The sequence below is a fragment of the Scyliorhinus torazame genome, chromosome 4, assembly GCF_047496885.1.
Source record: "Scyliorhinus torazame isolate Kashiwa2021f chromosome 4, sScyTor2.1, whole genome shotgun sequence".
In the NCBI taxonomy this organism is placed as follows: domain Eukaryota; kingdom Metazoa; phylum Chordata; class Chondrichthyes; order Carcharhiniformes; family Scyliorhinidae; genus Scyliorhinus; species Scyliorhinus torazame.
In genome coordinates this window covers 24,571,953-24,593,537 of record NC_092710.1, presented here as the reverse complement: position 1 = coordinate 24,593,537, position 21,585 = coordinate 24,571,953, and the positions used below count along the sequence as shown (strand labels likewise).

Here is a 21,585-nt window from a genome sequence, read left to right as displayed (position 1 = left end):
TCAGAGGCTGAATGCCCTTGACTGCTGAAGTGTTCCCCGACTGGAAGGGAACATTCCTGCCTGATGATTGTCGCGCGATGTCCGTTCATTCGTTGTCGCAGCGTCTGCATGGTCTCGCCAATGTACCACGCTTCGGGACATCCTTTCCTGCAGCGTATGAGGTAGACAACGTTGGCCGAGTCGCACGAGTATGTACCGCGTACCTGGTGGGTGGTGTTCTCACGTGTAATGGTGGTATCCATGTCGATGATCTGGCACGTCTTGCAGAGATTGCCATGGCAGGGTTGTGTGGTGTCGTGGTCGCTGTTCTGAGATAGGGGTAACAGAAACTTATAGCCAAGTTGTGGGGGGTGAGACTCACGCAGACACGGGGAGAATGTGCAAACTCCACACGGACAGTGACCCATAGCCGGTATCGAACCTGGGGCCTCGGCACCGTGAGGAACATTCTTTGTTGACAGAACTTGCATCAATGGAGGAAACGATTAATTTGCATAGTAAAGCTAATTATAGAAAGATTCTGCTTGTCAATTCAATTGAATATCAATATCAAGCAAAAACATGATGAACTGACGTTTCAAAACAGCGTCAAGCCTGCAAAGGTGTCAAATTCTGCTGTTAAAATTACGTTTGTTATCGATTTCCTGAAGTGAGAGTCTGTATGGCTTGTAATAATAATTGATAATAATCTTTATTAGTGTCAGAAGTAGACTTAAATTAGCACTGCAATGAAGTTACTGTGAAAATCCCCTCGTCGCCACATTCCGGCGCCAGTCAGGGTACACTGAGGGAGAATATCCCCATTTACCTCCTGTGTCTCCCGCAACTTCTCTCCCGGTTGGATTCAATTCGCCAACACGAGCCACTCTCCCACTCATCTTCCGTCGGATTCCATCTGTTGAAGGCGCGGAGTTTATGTTGGAAAATGGGATTGGAACAGACAGGGGTTTGATCATAGAATTTACAGTGCAGAAGGAGGCCATTCGGCCATCGAGTCTGCACCGGCTCTTGGAAAGGGGTTTGATGGGCAGCAAAGACAGAATGGGCCGATGGGCTTCATTCCATACCTCGATGACTTCACATCAGCATCAATCATGGATTGATTTAAAATGATCGCAGTGCCGCAACATAAAGATATTCACTGCGGGAACTCGTCAAAGTTCACTCCTCATGTTAGAAGAAAATCTCCATGACCGCTGTAAGGTTGTCAGCAGCGGACTCCCAGGAACACGACCAGCTGAAGTTTCCCCGTGAATTTACTGACACCCTGACCTGGAAATATATCAGCGTCGTTCCAGGGTCATTGGGCCAGAATCCTGTGACACCCTCTCTCGCAACATTGTGAATGTGCCCATTCCTCAGCGATTGCTGCGATTTAATGAAGGAACTGACCAGCACCATCTCAAGGGCAAGAAGCAATGGGTAATAAATGTTGGCATTGCCAGCGACGCCCACATCCCATATCATAAAACAGAGGAGCTTTTAAAATTCGAGCTGTGTCATCATAAAGGCCACCGATTCCTACCTCATATCCATTGACCGATACCTCATATACTTTACCCTATCAGCTTGTTGAAACTTCAGCAAGAACTCTGATATTTGTAGACTTGGTTATACATAGAACATACAGTGCAGAAGGAGGCCATTCGGCCCATCGAGTCTGCACAGACCCACTTAAGCCCTCACTTCCACCTTATCCCCGTAACCCAATAGCCCCTCCTTACCTTTTTGGTCACGAAGGGCAATTTACCATGGCCAATCCACCTAACCTGCACATCTTTGGACTGTGGGAGGAAACCGGAGCACCCGGAGGAAACCCACGCACACACGGGGAGGACGTGCAGACTCCGCACAGAAAGTGACCCTGCAGGGAATCGAACCTGGGACCCTAGCGCTGTGCTACAGTGCTATCCACGTGTGCTACCGTGCTGCCCTCAATGGAGTGCGTTATCCCAATGCACTCCTCGCCCACTGTTGATACCGAATTCTCCATGAACCGGACGTCATCCAACTCTTCTTCACATCTCCCAATCCGTGGTCTCGCATACCCTTCTGGATGCACAAGGTTCCCAAGAGCCACTGCCTGGTTTTTGAAATTGTGTTGAAAAATCTATTCCTTTAAATCAATCATACCTCCATAAATCCTCAACTTCAAATGACAAATAAACAAGCGCTCCATAATATAAGCTCTCAGCAAATTTCTTGCTAACTGGGTGCGGTGGAGATTTCTCAAATCTGAAGTTGCTCCACAAAGCTGTTCGGAAGGAAGCTCCATGGTTTGGACCCAACAAGAGTGAGTGAATGGGGAAATGGTTCCAAGTGAATATGGCGCGTGTTCCTTGGAGGGGAATCTGCAGGCGGCGGTGGAGTTAGCAATCGGCGCTGACAATACTTGTTTTGTCAATGAAAATAATACTGCAGTTACACTTCAATACAAAGTCGATATGCAATATCCGCGGCAAAACAGCGGATTTCCTGCCAGGATTCACAATTAATTCAGAAAACAAAATGAAATGTATTGAAATGTAAATTTAAATGTAATTTTTATTGGAACTTAACACGAGTTTTCATTGGATAGCAGGACAGAATAGAATGAAACAGCCTCGTTTATTGGGGCTGGATGAAATTCAGATTTTGATAATGCTGGAAATCACATTCGACTCGCCTTAACACACAAATCCAGCCAAAAAATTCAAACAAATTCAGAATATCGCAAATATTTCAGTGTCGGTTTTAAAGCGATGAGCAGAATTTCTCCTTGTAATAATGGTGATTATTCAGACAAAGGAGTTTAGATGAGACCTCGAACCGCTGTGGAATGCCAAGGTAACTGAGCTGGGAACAGACAGGGGTTTGCGGGGCAGCAGAGACACAATGGGCCGATGGGCCTCCTTCCCAGTTGATTGACTCCACGAGCGCACGTCAGCATCGATCATTGGGATTTAAAAGTATCGCCCGAACACGGACTTGAACCCTGGACCCTCAGATTAAAAGTCTGATGCTCTACTGACTGAGCTATCCGGGCCCTGGGAAATGCTGCCTATAGCCACCATTACTGGCTGGTCGCAAACATTGCATTGATTAAATTTGGTAAAAAAAGTCTAAAATTAAAAATCGCTGGGCAACGCAGAGGGCATTTTACTCTATCTAACCCCGACCTCTGCTTTGCTTATGTTGTGCACAGTAAGAAGTCTTACAACACCAGGTTAAAGTCCAACAGGTTTGTTTCAAACACTAGCTTTCGGAGCGCTGCTCCTTCCTCAGGTGAATGAAGAGGTATGTCCCAGAAACACATATATAGACAGATTCAAAGAGGCAAGACAATGCTTAGAATGCGAGCATTTGCAGGTAATTAAGTGTTTACAGATCCAGAGATAGCGGTAACCCCAGGTTAAAGAGGTGTGAAGCCAGCTGTCTCAAGCCAGGATAGTTGGTAGGATTTTGCAAGTCCAGGCCAGATGGTGGGGGGTGAATGTAATGCGACATGAATCCCAGGTCCCGGTTGAGGCCGCACTAATGTGTGCGGAACTTGGCTATAAGTTTCTTCTCGGCGATTCTGCGTTGTCGCACGTCCTGAAGGCCGCCTTGGAGAACGCTTACCCGGAGATCAGAGGCTGAATGTCCTTGACTGCTGAAGTGTTCCCTGACTGGAAGGGAACATTCCTGCCTGGTGATTGTCGCGCGATGTCCGTCCGTCCGTTGTCGCAGCGTCTGCATGGTCTCGCCAATGTACCACGCTTCAGGACATCCTTTCCTGCAGCGTATGAGGTAGACAACGTTGGCCGAGTCGCACGAGTATGTACCGTGTACCTGGTGGGTGGTGTTCTCACGTGTAATGGTGGTATCCATGTCGATGATCTGGCACGTCTTGCAGAGATTGCCATGGCAGGGTTGTGTGGTGTCGTGGTCGCTGTTTCTAGATTATAGAGGCCGTGAATATGGATGGGCCTGCGCAATGAACTTTGGTACTGAATGTTGGACATGTTGTCCACTGCTGCTAGAGGTGGAGGGATTGAATATTTGTTCAATGCGGTGGGGGGGGGGCGCAATTGAACAACTGCGTTGACCTGGATGTTGTCAATGTTCGTTGGTACTGTTGCAACTTCAAACATCAGGCAAGTGGAGCGTATTCCTGACAAGTGCCTTATAGATGGTGGGGAGGCTTTCAGCTTTCAAAGACCTCTGATCTGCTCTTGCAGCCATGGTATTTTCATGGCTGGTCCAGTTCAGTTTCTGGTTAATGCTAACTCAAAGTGTGCTGCCAGCAACAGATTCAGCGGTGGTAATGACATTGAATGTGAAAGGAAATTGGTTAGATCCTCTCTTGTTGGAGAATGTCAATACTTGGCACTAATGCGCGCGAATCTTCCACCTCAACCAGGAATATTGTCCAAGTCTTGATGCTTTTGGTCATGAGCTTCTTCAGTCCCTGAAGAGTGGCGAATGGCGCTGAACATTGCCCAGTCATCAGGGACCATCATCATTCCCCACCTCATTATGGAAGGAGGTTCATCAATGAAGCAGCTGAAGGTGGTTGGGGCTAGGACACCAGGGGGGAAACCGAACGATATTCTGGAGCTGAGTTGATTGACCTTCTGCATCACGATCATAGCTGACTATTCAACTCAGTAACCTGTTCCCACTTTCGTCCATATCCTTTGGTCAATTTAGTTCAGAGACCTAGTTCAGAATCTAGCTCTTCAGTGAAAATATAAAATGTTTTGTCCTGAACTGAATTTTGAAGTAGATATTTCCACAGACCCATTAGGGCGATTTTAGAATGAAGGCCCATTGAGTCCCTTGGAAAGGTGCTGTGTGGGTGAAATGCGTTTTACAGATTTGACCCCCGCGGAACCAAATATAGAACGTGAGTGCGAGAGTGGCTTCGTGTTGGTGGAAGGAATCTGGTCGATGGAAAAGTTCGAGAACGGACAGGAAACAAAAGGGAAATTTCAAAGGATATTAGATTGCAAACGAGGAGTGGAGGTTTGGGCAAATAATGTTTAAATAGTCAATAGTCTTCTTCTAATGTAAGAACTCACAGAGAATGGCCATGATACACACTAATTAAATATCCTTCGATCAGGAAGAGTTTTTCATTCAGCACTGCGTGTCTATTTCCATGGACATACAATTGCCAATTACTTGTCCTTCAGCAGCAATGAATCCAGTTGGGCTTGAATCCAGGACTTCCTGCGTGTAAAGGTAACGTGTTAACTCGTACATGATGCCCCCCCCCCCCCCCCCCCATAGCTGTCTGTCGGGTTGCAGTCCCTGTTCAGTCAATCATTTTAAAATCCCAATGATTGATGCTGACGTGAAGCCACCAAGGTAATTGTTAGGATCAGCAAAGGGGACAAGAGCAAAAAACATTTTTGCACACAGAGTGGTTCAAGTCTGTGATCATTACCTATGGGTCTGATGGAAGCAGTACAATGGAGGCAATCGAAAGGGGATTACATTGCATTACGAAGATTGTGCATGGGAAACAGCAGGAGGAGAGCTGATGCGATGACCTAACTGGCTTATTTCTGTAACAATCCTTTGATTCTGCGACTCGAATGGCTTGTTTCTATGTTATATATCCTATGTAATCCTGTTTTTAAAAAAAATATTTGTGCATGGTTTGTGGGCAATGTATTGCCCATCCCTGACGGCATTTCAGAGTAAACCACATTGCTGTGGATGAAGGACGGCAGATTTCCTTCCCTAAAGGACATCAATGAAGCAGGTGAGTTCTTAGCCTTTTAATACCAGATTTTTATTGAATTTAAAGTTCACCATTTGCCATGTCGGGATTCGAACTTGAGTCGCTGGAGCATTACTCGGATGAGTCCACGCAGCCCAATCACTAATTTGTGTAACAACATCTTGTATGACACATTGATGCAAATTCACTATACCCATTGCTTCCTCCCTTGAGTTAATTAAAGGTACAATTCCCGTACCGACCTCGCCTAAGGTGTGGTGGCCCTCAAGTTAAATCACCATCAGTTAACTCCCTCTCACTCAGGGGGAGAGCAGCCTACAGTCCTCGGGCATTATGGTGACTTTTAATGACACTTTCCAGCATCCCCCCCCCCCCCCCCCCCCTGCTGCTAATGTCACTTTAGCTGGCCTCTTGAACTCTCCTTTAAATCACCCTCCATTCTTGAAAAGAGATTATATTTCCACCTTCCAACCGGCTGGGAAAATCCTGGAACCTGGGAAGATTAAATTTTCCGGAAGATTGAAATAGAGAATCCACCAGCCCAGCAGACAGCTTTTTAAATAAAAAGAAAAGGAGGTTTTCTGTTCCATTGACCCCTTGAGTACATGTTTCTTCCCAGACTCTGTGGAGAACCACGATTCCCAGTCACTGGATGATTTAAACAAACATCCCCTGGATGTAGCCAAAGAAACGTCAGCCAGACACCACACTATTGCTGCCCAATGCCACGAGTTAAGTGCAGAAACAGTAGAAAACCTGAATATCTTTGCACTTGTTGTGATGGCCATTTTGAAACGCTGGTCATGTTCTTCCAGCAATGTTATCAGTAAATGATATTTGTGCAAAAAAAAATTAGGTCCTTACCTTGCATGCCTCGATAGCCTTCAACAATGATTAGACAGAGCGAGCCAGGGGCAATGTGGAATTGTGAGGCTGCTAACTTATGTGGCTGGGATTGATGTGTATCGATTTTAAAAGACATCATGACATCGTGTTATCAGCAATGAGAGCTTGTGAAATGGGAGGAATTGAAGATGTGGGGAATTGACTGCAGGATTCGAGACAGCATAGCCAAGTTGGCAGAAGGCGAATAGCGGCTTTGCGCAGTGATCTGTAGGGAGGGGGAGGGGGGGGGGGGTTAGCAATAAACAACAACATAATTGAAGGGTTTGAGGTGATCAAATGGGCTGATAGGTCAGATACCATTGCTCTGTTTTGGAAATGTAGAACAAGGGACAACGATCAGAAAATTAGAACCAGGCCTTTCAGGGTGATGGGAGTGGGAGTGAAAGAGTGAGAAACAGAGGGGTGGAAACCTACGAGTGTGGGAATAGAGACGGGACGAGTGAAAGAAGCGATGGAACAGGAGAAGTAGGAAGAGACGGTGAGATTGAGGTAAGAGAAGGCAGGTAAATGAAGGAGTGAGATAGGCTAGAGGGTGAGAAAGAGAGAGACAGGGAGATGGTGTGTGAGCAGGGATTGAAGAGAGAGAGAGGGAATGTGCCTTTGCTTTTTAAGTAAATACAACTTTGTAATTGAAGATATGGAAAGATATGTCATTTGAAACATGGAAGTCTGGCAATACCTGATTGAAGAAACATGAGAGAATGTAGGGGGAAATCCCACGAAGGGTTAACAGCAGCTGCAGGAGAGGGGTGTGAAATGCAGGTAGCCTTTAGCAGATAGTCAAGCAGGCTTAGCAAACAAAACAAGCAGGCCTTTCAAGTCACAATTGAGTGAATTTTAGTATACAGCTAAAAGCAATGTTTCGGACCTCCTTCTGAAGTTCAGGTAGCGGCTGGAAAAGAATGGATGAGGTTCAGTTGAATTAGGTGACAAATGTTTAAATGTGAGGCAAGTCTTTTTAAACTCACCAGCAATTGAATCTCTAGTATAAAGCTAAAAGCAATATTTCACACCTTCATTGAAGTTAAGTAAGCAGCTGGAAAAGAATGGATGATGTTCAGTTGAATTAGGTGACAAATGTTTAGAGGTGTGAAATTCTACTGACACCAGGTGAATATAGGAAGCTGGAGAAAACGTGTCTACAAGAACACAAATTAGACCCAAATCAAAGTCAAAATTATGAGCTGGGGACACAATTTGATAATAAAACTATAGAAATGACAGGAATCAAAAGTCACACCACTTTGAAATCAAAGCATTTTTCAACATCACAAAGGAAACAATGTAATCAGAGATCTATGAGATGAGGTCATGCTCAAAATGAATACTTAGTCATGTTAGAAAAATTTAGATTAAAGGTATCTTTTACAATCCAAGTGAAATAAAAGTTACTTTACAATAAAGTCATAAAAACTTAATAACTGTTAGAAAAATATATAAACGCTAAGAAGCAAAGCCAGCTCTCACAGCTCAGTACATGGGGAAGATAGAGCATAGCAACCGAGCAGAACAGCGAATCCATCTGAGGAAGACCAAAAGCTAAAGAAGAGTGATTGTCAAGGTGGACCTGAAGGTCTCTTCAACCAACCAGGAGAATCCAGAAGCAAGATCTTTTTACTTATCTGTAAAGACAGTGATTGCATCTTTTAAAAGAAAAAATATAATAATAAAATAACTTCAAAGTTTTAACCTGAAACAGTGGTTATTACAAAGCCTACTTTACTTACCTAGCAACGCAGGACCCAGGATATCGATGCTACTAAGTGGTAAGTGGGTAAAATTCTTCAGTGAATACCAGGGGATAACTTATAAATGTAGTTTGACCTGAATAGCACCCACTGAAGCTTGCATCGGAGTTAGGGAGTGAGAATCCCTGTTCACCATTTAGAATATCCACCCTTTTTGGTATAGGGGGAATTCTAAGAATAGTGGTGAGTTTTTAACTTCACAGTGGCTGATTCATTGTTTGTGTGGTGTAAGAGAATGAGGAGGCAAATGCTGTCTCTGAGGGTATTTTGCAAAGCAGATTCTTCCAGGTGAAATGACAGCAGTTTGAGATGGGTTTGGTAAGAGATTCCGATGATGGGGAGTGTGTTCCGGAGGTGGTTCTGGATGGTGACAGTGGGTGAGGAAGGTAAATCAGTGTTGAAATGGGGTAGTGCGGAGCTGGTACTGGATGGTTAGGGTGAGAATTGAGATGGTAATTCCCATTCATTCCAATGCTATCTGGTGCTTTCAAATCTATGACTGTTGAAGCTCGGAGGATGCAGCCCAGTCAATAGGCTCGCCTGTGGCAATCAGTCAATTTAGGGCTGGTTATTGTTGTATTTTAATTAGGCAGAAGAAGTATTAGAGTGGGAATGGTGTCCTCTGAGAGTGGGCTCAGCGCCTGTGAATAGGATCTGAGGGGCTGACGAACATGAGTGGCAATATGGTGTACGAGTGAGGGACTGAGGGTCTGAGGGACAGGAGAGTGTGGATAGGCGCTGAGGGGCAGGAGAGTGTGGATAGGCACTGAGGGAGAGGAGAGTGTGGATAGGGTCTGAGGGACTGAGGGACTGGAGAGTGTGGATAGTCTGAGGGACTGAGGGACAGGAGAGTGTGGTTGGGGACTGAGGGACAGGAGAGTGTGGTTGGGGACTGAGGGACAGGAGAGTGTGGTTGGGGTCTGAGGGACAGGAGAGTGTGGTTGGGGTCTGAGGGACAGGAGAGTGTGGTTAGGGTCTGAGGGTCTGAGGGACAGGAGAGTGTGGTTCGGGTCTGAGGGACAGGAGAGTGTGGTTAGGGTCTGAGGGACTGAGGGACAGGAGAGTGTGGTGAGGGACTGAGGGACAGGAGAGTGTGATTAGGGACTGAGGGACAGGAGAGTGTGGATAAGGTCTGAGGGACAGGAGAGTGTGGTTAGGGTCTGAGGGACTGAGGGACAGGAGAGTGTGGATAGGGTCTGAAGGACAGAGAGTGGATAGGGTCTGAGGGACAGGAGAGTGTGATTAGGGTCTGAGGGACAGGAGAGTGTGGATAGGGTCTGAGGGACAGGAGAGTGTGGATGAGGTCTGAGGGACTGAGGGACAGGAGAGTGTGGATAGGGTCTGAGGGACAGGAGAGTGTGGATAAGGTCTGAGGGACAGGAGAGTGTGGATAGGGTCTGAGGGACTGAGGGACAGGAGAGTGTGGATAGGGTCTGAGGGACAGGAGAGTGTGGATAGGGTCTGAGGGACAGGAGAGTGTGGATAGGGTCTGAGGGACTGAGGGACAGGAGAGTGTGGATGAGGTCTGAGGGACTGAGGGACAGGAGAGTGTTGATAGGGTCTGAGGGACTGAGGGACAGGAGAGTGTGGGTAGAGTCTGAGGGACAGGAGAGTGTGGATGAGGTCTGAGGGACTGAGGGACAGGAGAGTGTGGATGAGGTCTGAGGGACTGAGGGACAGGAGAGTGTGGGTAGAGTCTGAGGGACAGGAGAGTGTGGATGAGGTCTGAGGGACTGAGGGACAGGAGAGTGTGGGTAGGGTCTGAGGGACTGAGGGACAGGAGAGTGTGGATAGGGTCTGAGGGACAGGAGAGTGTGGATGAGGTCTGAGGGTCTGAGGGACAGGAGAGTGTGGTTAGGGTCTGAGGGACTGAGGGACAGGAGAGTGTGGATAGGGTCTGAGGGACAGGAGAGTGTGGATAGGGTCTGAGGGACAGGAGAGTGTGGATAGGGTCTGAGGGACAGGAGAGTGTGGATAGGGTCTGAGGGACAGGAGAGTGTGGATGAGGTCTGAGGGACTGAGGGACAGGAGAGTGTTGATAGGGTCTGAGGGACTGAGGGACAGGAGAGTGTTGATAGGGTCTGAGGGACTGAGGGACAGGAGAGTGTGGATGAGGTCTGAGGGACTGAGGGACAGGAGAGTGTTGATAGGGTCTGAGGGACTGAGGGACAGGAGAGTGTGGGTAGGGTCTGAGGGACAGGAGAGTGTGGATAGGGTCTGAGGGACTGAGGGACAGGAGAGTGTGGATAGGGTCTGAGGGACAGGAGAGTGTGGATAGGGTCTGAGGGACAGGAGAGTGTGGATAGGGTCTGAGGGACAGGAGAGTGTGGATAGGGTCTGAGGGACTGAGGGACAGGAGAGTGTGGGTAGAGTCTGAGGGACAGGAGAGTGTGGGTAGGGTCTGAGGGACAGGAGAGTGTGGGTAGGGTCTGAGGGACAGGAGAGTGTGGATAGGCACTGAGGGTCTGAGGGACAGGAGAGTGTGGGTAGGGTCTGAGGGTCTGAGGGATAGGAGAGTGTGGATAGCGTCTGATGGACAGGAGAGTGTGGATAGGGTCTGAGGGACAGGAGAGTGTGGGTAGGGTCTGAGGGACTGAGGGATAGGAGAGTGTGGGTAGGGTCTGAGGGTCTGAGGGATAGGAGAGTGTGGATAGGGTCTGAGGGACTGAGGGACAGGAGAGTGTGGATAGCGTCTGATGGACAGGAGAGTGTGGATAGGGTCTGAGGGACTGAGGGACAGGAGAGTGTGGATAGGGTCTGAGGGACTGAGGGACAGGAGAGTGTGGATAGGGTCTGAGGGACAGGAGAGTGTGGATAGGGTCTGAGGGTCTGAGGGACTGAGAGAGTGTGGATAGGGTCTGGGGGACTGAGGGACAGGAGAGTGTGGATAGCGTCTGATGGACAGGAGAGTGTGGATAGGGTCTGAGGGACTGAGGGACAGGAGAGTGTGGATAGGGTCTGAGGGACTGAGGGACAGGAGAGTGTGGATAGGGTCTGAGGGACAGGAGAGTGTGGATAGGGTCTGAGGGTCTGAGGGACTGAGAGAGTGTGGATAGGGTCTGGGGGACTGAGGGACAGGAGAGTGTGGATAGCGTCTGATGGACAGGAGAGTGTGGATAGGGTCTGAGGGACAGGAGAGTGTGGATAGGGTCTGATGGACAGGAGAGTGTGGATAAGGTCTGAGGGACAGGAGAGTGTGGATAGCGTCTGATGGACAGGAGAGTGTGGATAGGGTCTGAGGGACTGAGGGACAGGAGAGTGTGGATAGGGTCTGAGGGACTGAGGGACAGGAGAGTGTGGATAGGGTCTGAGGGACTGAGGGACAGGAGAGTGTGGATAGGGTCTGAGGGACTGAGAGAGTGGATAGGGTCTGAGGGTCTGAGGGACAGGAGAGTGTGGATAGGGTCTGAGGGACTGAGGGACAGGAGAGTGTGGATAGGGTCTGAGGGACTGAGAGAGTGGATAGGGTCTGAGGGACAGGAGAGTGTGGGTAGGGTCTGAGGGACTGAGAGAGTGGAGATAGGGTCTGAGGGACTGAGAGAGTGTGGATAGGGTCTGAGGGGCTAAGGACAGGAGAGTGTGGATAGGGTCTGAGGGACTGAGAGAGTGTGGATAGGGTCTGAGGGACTGAGAGAGTGTGGATAGGGTCTGAGGGACTGAGAGAGTGTGGATAGGGTCTGAGGGGCTAAGGACAGGAGAGTGTGGATAGGGTCTGAGGGTCTGAGAGAGTGGATAGGGTCTGAGGGACAGGAGAGTGTGGATAGGGTCTGAGGGTCTGAGGGACTGAGAGAGTGTGGATAGGGTCTGAGGGACTAAGGACAGGAGAGTGTGGATAGGGTCTGAGGGACTGAGGGACAGGAGAGTGTGGATAGGGTCTGAGGGACTGAGAGAGTGGATAGGGTCTGAGGGGCTAAGGACAGGAGAGTGTGGATAGGGTCTGAGGGACTGAGGGACAGGAGAGTGTGGATAGGGTCTGAGGGACTGAGAGAGTGGATAGGGTCTGAGGGGCTAAGGACAGGAGAGTGTGGATAGGGTCTGAGGGTCTGAGGGAGTGGAGAGTAGGGGTAGGGGCTGAGAGACAAGGGTATGGGGTGCTAAGCAACTGAGGGACAAGGGGAGCAAGCAGAATTGGAAGGGAGAGAGAGAGAAAAAAAAAAAAAAATGGGAATTAGGGATGGAGAAGTTATCAAAGGGGGAATGAACAGAGGAGAGAGACAGAGAATTCCAGTTCAAAAAGGCTGACTGTTGAAGGAGAAATGCCAGAAGGTGGAGAGGAATTACTTATTTCTAGACAAGAACCTATTGGGGGCATGTTTAAATTTATGCAAGCTCTTCGAAGGTTGAGGAAAATGGGCAGCACGGTAGCATTGTGGGTAGCACAATTGCTTCCCAGGTTCAATTCCGGCTTGGGTCACTGTCTGTGCGGAGTCTGCACATCCTCCCCGTGTGTGTGCGTGCGTTTCCTTCGGGTGCTCTGATTTTCTCCCATAGTCCAAAGATGTGCAGGTTAGGTGGATTGGCCATGATAAATTGCCCTCAGTGTCCAAAATTGCCCTTCGTGTTGGGTGGGGTTACTGGGTTGTGGGAATAGGGTGGAGGTGTTGACCTTGGGTGGGGTGCTCTTACCAAGAGCCGGTGCAGACTCGATGGCACTGTAAATTCTATGATTCTATGAAAGGGATGTGGAAGCATTCTTTATTTCATTTGAATTGGTAGCCAAACAGACAAAATGGCCCAAAGAAATCTGGACATTGCTCTTACAAAGTTGAGTGATGGGTCAAGCTCATGAGGTGTCTGCATCGTTTCCAGAAGATGTGTCTCTGAATTATGCTGTAGTAAAGAAAGCTATCCTTAGTGCATATAGTTGGTTCATGATATGTGGGCGAAATGTTCAGAATACAAGGAAAGAGACTGGACAAACCTATATTGAAGACGAGAAGGTAATGCAAAGTAATTTTGAATGTTGGATACAGGCAAGCAATAACGGTTTAAACAACATGCTTAGGGACGTGATTCTCTTGGATGAATTTAGAGAATGACTTCCTTTGGTAGTCGGGACTCATGGTGAATAATAGAGGGTTAAAACAGCGAGAAAGGCAGCAGAGATGTTGATGAGTTGGTGCAAAGTACCATATATTTTTCTCATCAACCCAATGAACAGAGAAGGAAAAGAAGTGGGACGGTGAAGGAAGGGCTCGAGGACTGGAAATGGCTGTCGAAGCTGGGACAGGGCAGCAAGTGAAACATTGGGATATGGTTCTGGATGCTTCAGAGAATCATTGCGTGCTGGTGAATAAAGACAGGCTAATCGAGGCTCTTGATGATTTGTTTTGAAGGGGAAAGTGGATCCTCACTCCTCCCAACAAAATAAGTAAACAAATTAACATTTTGAGAGATACTGGGGCAGATCAATCATTGATAAACAAATAAAATTACAGCGCAGGAACAGGCCCTTCGGCCCTCCCAGCCTGCGCCGATCCAGATCCTTTATCTAAACCTGATGGTGGCTGATGAAACAGTGTGTGTGTTCCAGATCGTGTTGTTATGAAAACGTGTTAAGAAGGGGCAGGAATGGAAGGGCTAAACCGATTTCATGGCGTGAAATCAATTTAAGAAGTTACTCATTAAAATGATTTGTTACGGTGGAAATTATTCCTAAATCAGCTGTTGGAGGAATAGATTTTATTCTAGGGCATGATTTTCACGAGGCCAGCAGGGCATGTTCAATTCCCATACCAGCCGAGGTTATTCATGAAGACCCCACCTTCTCAACCTTGCGCCCCCCCCCCCCCCCCCCCCACCAGCCCCCCACTCCTTCCCCACCACCTGAGGTGTGGCGATCCTCAGGTTAAATCGCAACAGTCAGCTCTCCCCCTCAAAGCAGAAAGCAGCCACCTGGGACTCTGGCGACTTTACCTTTCCCTTAGTGGCGACAGAAATGTGATGGGAACTGTATCACAGCCGAGGGTTGATCCTATTGACCTTAAGCAACTACTGAAAGCTACTGTAGACAGAAATGAGACAATTCGTGTAGATAACAAGCAATTGAAGGAAATCTGATTGACTCAGAAGATCAACTTGCAGGTATGAAAAAGGAGTTTTCTGATTAAAAAAAGAGAATTGGTGAAAACAATTGAGAATCAGTCACAGGAAGTGGAAGGAACGCTTCACTGAGGACTTGAAATCTCTGAATTGTAAACTTGCATCAGCAAACTGAGCAAAGAATGATCTTTGTTGTCTTATTATCTGCAGTTAAAATTTGATGACCTTCAAGCATCAGAAGTCTCTATGTGGCATAATGGAAAATGCTTTAAACAGGAAAAAAAAATTGCTGGTCAATCAGAATGACTGGTTGAATTCAGAATTCCAAAGCACGACGAAGAAACTGTTAGAACAAGGTCATGAAAACAATGAGATCATTGGGCTTTGAAGCACACTGGAAAAAGCGATAAATAAGACCGATGCTATGGAGTGTCACAGTTCTGAAGTTATTCCTGTGAATAAAAAAAAAACAACTGCCGCGTTGTGATCCAGTTTATCAAAGAGCTGGTCCACAAACATTACTGAGGTTGATCTATCAGTAATAGACAATAGTAAAGCAATTAAAAGACATGCAGAATTGGTCATTACGAATTGTCTAATCTATTGTCAACAAAAAGGACTGATGTTGCAAAATTATGTTCCAGGTAAATGACCAAACATGCTGATTTACACATCTGTCGGTTTTCAGACAAACGGTTCAGCAATTGGAACACAGAAAAGTGGCCAGTTTGCAAAAAGACCATTCAAATTCTGTTGGGGACTGGAGTGATGTAGCTCATGAATTACAAAAAAGAGGTTAGAACAAACTATGAAACTTCACAGCTTCCAGACAAAACTAAACTGCTCCCTTAGACTGGCTTCCCCCACCAACCACTCAAATCCCATTACCCACTTACTTCAGTTTAAGCACAATGCCAATAATTATCTACTCCACAGGAAATCTCCATAAATCGCAACAAAAAAACAATTTGGCTTCTCTTTGTAAACAGATACAGGGTTTGAAAGAATGATGTTCTGAATTTTATGACACCTTAATTGTACCTTCTGCTGTCACAACGTCTGGCTGGCTTTCAAACCCGGATTTAAAAAAATATTACGACAGCAGATATTTACACGCCTTAAAACAGGCTTTTAAACCCATTACTGTGCAGATACATATAATACAAAATATAAATACATCAATTTCTTACATTCATCACAGTACTTCATGGAATAATTTTGCGACCACAGCTGACAATTTTCACGTGGCAAGCTCACACAAACAACAACTTCATCGTGGTCCGAGAATCTACTTTTGTTCTGTTAATTATGGGATGAATCCAGGACACCAGACACGGCTGTCTTGCTCCTCTTCAAAATGGTTCCGTGGGATCTTTTTGAAGATAATTTGTCCAAACAGGCCACATCCATTTTTATATCGTTAGACTGAGCCATTGGGTGGAAAATCAGCTTGCCAATATAAATACGTTTACTAAATTGTTTCACAAGGTGAGACTCGTTGGTTCAGCCAGCATCCCAAACTGCCCCTTCAGAATGTGGAGATGCCGGCATTGGACTGGGGTGGGCTCAGTAAGGAGTCTTACAACACCAGGTTAAAGTCCAACAGGATTCACCTGAGGAAGGAGCTGAGCTCCGAAAGCTAGAGAGATTCGAAACAAACCTGTTGGACTTTAACCTGGTAAGACTTCTTAATGTACCCCTTCAGGAGGTGGTGGTGAACTCCTTCTTGAACTGCTGCAGTCCATGTAGGTGCATCCCCAGTGCTGTTCGGGAGAGAGTCCCGCGATTTTGACCCAACATCAGTGGCGAAATGGCGATATATTTCCAAGTGAAGACAGTACAAGTCTTGAAAGGGTACCCATTAACATGTTGCCCTCCGAGGTGGAATGTTTGAATGTTGCTGTCGAAATAGCTTTGCTAAGTTGCTGCACTGCATCGATGGTACGCACTGCTGTCGGTGCCTAAAGTAGTGGGCATAGCGTGTCACAAAACTTTAAGAAGTCTTACAACACCAGGTTAAAGTCCAACAGGTTTGTTTCGATGTCACTAGCTTTCGGAGCGCTGCTCCTTCCTCGGGTAAGATTTCGCACTGTGCTCACCCCAGTCCAACGACGGCATCTCCACAACAAAACTTTAAAGTATTTTAATTAATGGGAGCAAGATTGGCATGCGGGACGATAATGTAAAAGCATCGCCCGAACAGGGACTTGAACCCTGGACCCTCAGATTAAAAGTCTGATGCTCTACCGACTGAGCTATCCGGGCTCTGGAAAGCTGCAAGGACACAGCGGCCATTACTGGCTGACAGTGAGCATCGCATTTCATTTCTGCATTCACTTCAGTCTATGACTCTCACACATCCACTCTCACTAACCCACTTTAATTTAAAGTTCGTTGGAGAGCTGCTGGGTCAAAGCAAATAATATCGAGCTAACCCGCCAATGCAAACCTCAGCACGAGAAATCGAGGGGCTGGTAGCTGAGGAAATCCACCCGAATATTGACACTAGGAATTGTGTGTGCCAAACGAAATACAATGCCAAATTCAGTTTGTGCAGCCGGCAGGCTGGTTCCAGACTGCAGGGGCTCATCATGTTTGCGGAGACGAGAGGGCAGAATCGCAGAATAAGGGGGTTCACAGGGATGAGGAGGAATTTCTACTTTTGGGGGGGGGGGGGGGGTAGCGAATCAATGTAATTTTTGACAGCTGAAGGCTGAGATGGGCAGATTTAAACCTTTAAGGGAATCAAGGATTCGGGGGATAAGGCAGGAAAGAGGAGTTTGGGATTGTCATTGCCCTTAGTGTTGGGTGGGGGTAATGGGGATAGGGTGGAGGTGTTGACCTTGGGTGGGGTGCTCTTTCCAAGAGCCGGTGCAGACTCGATGGGCCGAATGGCCTCCTTCTGCACTGTAAATTCTATGATCCTATGATCTATATCAGATCAGCAATAATCTCATCAAATGGCAGGCTAGACTATTTCTGTTCCTACATTTTATGGCCTGTCTGTTCCTCTTCACAATAATGTTGGGGGGGGGGGGGGTCTCTTGCATACCTTCCACCCCAAAAAGGTTTACATTATTGAGCAGTGTCAGTGGATGGAATATGTCAAGCAAAAGGAGCTTTTGAAACGATGTGGGCCTCGCTGGCGAGGCAGACATCTGATGCTCTTGAGAAAGTGTTTAACCTGGTGTTGTAAGACTTCGTCTTGAGAAAGTGGCAGTGATGAACTGCAGCCCACCGGCATGCCCACGCTGCTGTTGGGAAGGGAGTTCCTGGACTTTCCAACAGCAGTGAAGAAACAACGATAGAGTTCCAAGGTGCAAGGGAACCTTGGCGAGTTGCTGCATCTTGTAGAGATGGTCCACAACTGCCAATGACAATGGAAAAATTGCCTTTGGAAATATCATGCAGTTTTCAAAGCAAAGTCATTACAAACCAACGATGAAAAACTTCAGGTCGCCTTAAAAGCTGGAAAATAAATTCAGAAAATGTTTTAAAAGTAATCCACGTTTGAAAATTAAGCACCATGATTGGAATGAAAAATACATCAATGAGATTTATTTGGACAGCGCGAAAGATCAGCTTCACATCATCGTGACTCTTAAAATAAATAAGATTGGTCATTTCAAAACATGTCCCACTTTAAATAGGATCAGCACAATCTTTAAAACGTCTAACAGGAGGGTTGACAGTGAAAATTAATTCGGGGTTTAAAAGCATCGCCCGAACAGGGACTTGAACCCTGGGCCCTCAGATTAAAAGTCTGATGCTCTACCGACTGAGCTATCCGGGCTCTGGCGAATATGGTGAGCGCAGCGAACTTTGGTGGATGGCAGGGAATATTGCATCGTTCAAATTCTGCATTTTCATTCTGCAGCCGTCCAAGTCTGCCACACACATCCTGGCTCCCAACCCTCCCGTCCTAACTTGCTTCACGATCGCTCTTACCAATGCCGAAGCTTTCCACTTCCATCAGCTCCCATCAAACCCACTTTCCTCTTTTCTGATTGGGAGCAAAAATTGATAATACCGAGCGAATTGCTCATCTAAAGTGAATGCAACACTTGCGCTATCAGGGAAGAAGGCGGTGGCTTGTGGAGGGAATCTTTCCAAACATGTACACTAAAAATTGGATATTTACAAATGGAACAGACACTCCATTCACGGATCGAAACGTAATTAATCATGTGGTTCCATAGTGTAGTGGTTATCACGTCTGCTTTACACGCAGAAGGTCCTGGGTTCGAGCCCCAGTGGAACCAATGTTAATTTTATTTGACAAATTAAGTTCAACAGGGATGATTGGGAAGTGCAACTCGTCCTCGCTGGTTGAGCTGTTCCTAAAAAAGGCAACGGGCGAGATGAGGGTACTCTGGAAAAATCTCAGCGGGTCCAGCTGCATCTGGCAGTAGGGAGAGAAAATGTAGTTAACGTTTCAAGTCCGTCAGACTGGGTCACAGTTAAAGAGAGGGGAAATATATTGAACTGTAGCTAGGAGAGATTGCAACAAGGTCTCAAGTCATAGAAGCAAAATGAGGCCATTCTGCCCACCGTGTCTGCACTGGCCATCAAACATCTCTCTCTTGTAATCCCATTTTCCAGCACTTGCTCCGTAGCCTTCTATGCAATGGCGTTTCAAATGCTCAGCTTCTTAAATGCTGTGAGGGTTCTGGCCTCCACCACCCTTTCAGGCAGTGAGTGTCAGATTCCCACCATCCTCTAGGTGAACATTTCCCCCCTCAAATCCCCACTAAATCTCCTGCCTCTTACAAATTTGTTGAACTCAATGTTGAGTCCTGAGGGCTGTGACGGGCCTAGTCGGAAGCTGAGGCGCAGCTCCTCCAGCGAGTGTTGGGGTTCACTGGAGCATTGCAGCAGGCCAAGGGCGCACCTGTGGGCAAGGTGCTGATTTAAAATGACAAGCGGCAGGAAGGTTGGGGGTCATGATTGCAGGCTGAACAAAGCGCAAAGTGGTCATCCAGTCTGCGTTTAGTCTCTCCAATGTAGAGGAGGCCGCATTGGGAGCAGCAAGACAGTAGATCAAATTGAAGGGCGTGCAAGTGAAACACTGCTGAACTTGATCGGTGAGGAGGGAGGAGGTTAAAGAATAGGTGTGGCACCTTCTGTGATTGTGTGGGAAGGTGCCATAGGAAGGAGATGGGCAAATGGAGGAGTTGAGAAGTGCTAAATGCAAATCTCTTACGCAAAACAAAACATTTAATAACTGTGCATCAATCTCATGACATGTGATTTTAAATTATAAACCTGTTGATTGCCTTGGTCCTAACTGGCCCAAAAGCCTCCTCTTAACTCTTAAAAACTTATTAACTCTGAATGACTGACCAAATATTTCTACTCAGCCCTTTTCATCATTTCCCATTCTCTCTCATCGCATGTTTTCCCCCATTGTTGCACTCATTGCTTCCTACTCGCCACTTCCACCAATCCTCCAGCTCATTACTTCCCACCACCTTCCCCTCCTACTCACTCCCTTCCCTCTCGCAACCCCCCTCGTGGGATCTTGAAAGGGTAACCAGATGGCAACCGAGAAACAGTGAGGATTCTGGAGAGAAAAACAATGAACCAGAGTAAAGAGTGACAAGGAGCAAATGTGGGGTGGAGAGGGGCAGCTGTGACCAAAGTCGGGGCAGCAGCTGTGAACACATTCAAGCAAAAATGGAGGCAACACACTTTGGGGAACTTCCCTAACTTCATAATTAGCTCAAAGGACGATGCATGTGCATGTTGGAGGTCGCTCATGTCAGTCATAGAATCAGAGAATCCCTACAGCGCAGCAAACTCCCCTGCATGGCCCCACTAATGGAGCACCCCACCTCAGCCCAGTCCCCTGCCATCCCACCTAAGCTATCTTCGGACACTAAGGGGCACTTTAGCATTGCCAATTCACCTAATCTGCACAATTTTGGACTGTGGGAGGAAATCCACGCAGACATGGGGAGAACGTGCAAACTCCACACAGTCACCCAAGGCCAGAATTGAACCCCGGGTCCGTGGCTCTGTGACAAAGCAGAGCTAAACACTGTGCCATAAGATGTAAGAGCAGAATTAGGCCATTTGGCCCATCAAGCCTGCTTTGCCATTCAATGATGGCTGACATGTTTCTCATCCCCATTCTCCTGTTATGGGCCAGGGTTTAGAGAACACCAAAGTGTATCTTGGAGTTCACCTGACCCACAACTTTTAATATATTGTGGTATGGGGAGCACACGGCCCACTCTACAGGTGTGGTACAGCAGAAATGGAAAAGTATTTTTTAAAGCAAAACAATATTTATTCTATGAACTCAAGTTAACCTTTTTAAAACATACAGTGAACATCTTAGCAACCATTAAATCAAATACAACCCCCAAATAATACAACACTAAGTAATCCTTAATAACTTCCAAAACAACATCCAGAAGACAAAAGAAACAACTTTTAACAGAAGCACATCAGGTTTACATTCACTACTGAGAACATTTATAATTCTGAATTCACCAAATGATCAAGAGATAGTCTTTTCATGGCAGAGAGAACAACAGTACACCTGCTCTGTCTGGCTTCAGCTCCAACGCTGAAAAAGAAACCAAGAAAACACAGACACACCCAAGCTTTTCTCAAAGTGAAACTAAAAAGCAGAACCAGAGCTCAGCTCCACCCACACTCTAACATCACTGCAGTAACATGAGCAGCCAAAATTCCTTAAAGCGACATTCTCATGACACTCCTGCCTTCTCCCCATAACCCATGATCCCCTTATTAATCAAGAACCTATCCAACTCTGTCTTAAAGATACTCAGTGATTTGGCCTCCACAACCTTCTGCGGGAAACAGTTCCACAGATTCACCACCCTCTGGCTGAAGAAGTTCCTCCTCATCTCAGTTTTAAAGGATGGTCCCTGCAGTCTGAGGCTGTGCCCTCTGCTTCTAGTTTTTCCTACTGGTGGAAACATCCTCTCTACATTCGCTCTATCTATCTAGGCCACCATGCTGACTTCAGAGGAGCTCCTCACGGTGGTGTCCTGGGCCCAAGCATCTTGTGGGAGGAAACTCGAGCACCGGAGAAAACCCACGCACACACGGGGAGAAAGTGAAAACTTCATGGGGATCATGGGGTTACATACATATTATCGGTAAAAGTTGTACTGTTAACAGGGCTATAGAAAAATAATAAGCACT

The 21,585-nt window shown here is 46.9% G+C and overlaps 4 non-coding genes across 4 annotated transcripts; 1 reads left to right on the top strand and 3 right to left on the bottom strand.

Moving 5' to 3' along the window:
* Positions 1 to 2,952: 2,952 nt before the first annotated feature.
* On the bottom strand, positions 2,953 to 3,025 carry trnak-uuu (transfer RNA lysine (anticodon UUU)). Its single transcript has one exon. It is a non-coding gene; the product is annotated as a tRNA-Lys (tRNA).
* Positions 3,026 to 16,598: 13,573 nt separating this feature from the next.
* Positions 16,599 to 16,671, bottom strand: trnak-uuu (transfer RNA lysine (anticodon UUU)). The gene has a single exon. It is a non-coding gene; the product is annotated as a tRNA-Lys (tRNA).
* A 1,455-nt stretch (positions 16,672 to 18,126) lies between these two features.
* trnak-uuu (transfer RNA lysine (anticodon UUU)) lies at positions 18,127 to 18,199 on the bottom strand. Its single transcript has one exon. It is a non-coding gene; the product is annotated as a tRNA-Lys (tRNA).
* A 396-nt stretch (positions 18,200 to 18,595) lies between these two features.
* trnav-uac (transfer RNA valine (anticodon UAC)) lies at positions 18,596 to 18,668 on the top strand. The gene has a single exon. It is a non-coding gene; the product is annotated as a tRNA-Val (tRNA).
* Positions 18,669 to 21,585: the final 2,917 nt, after the last annotated feature.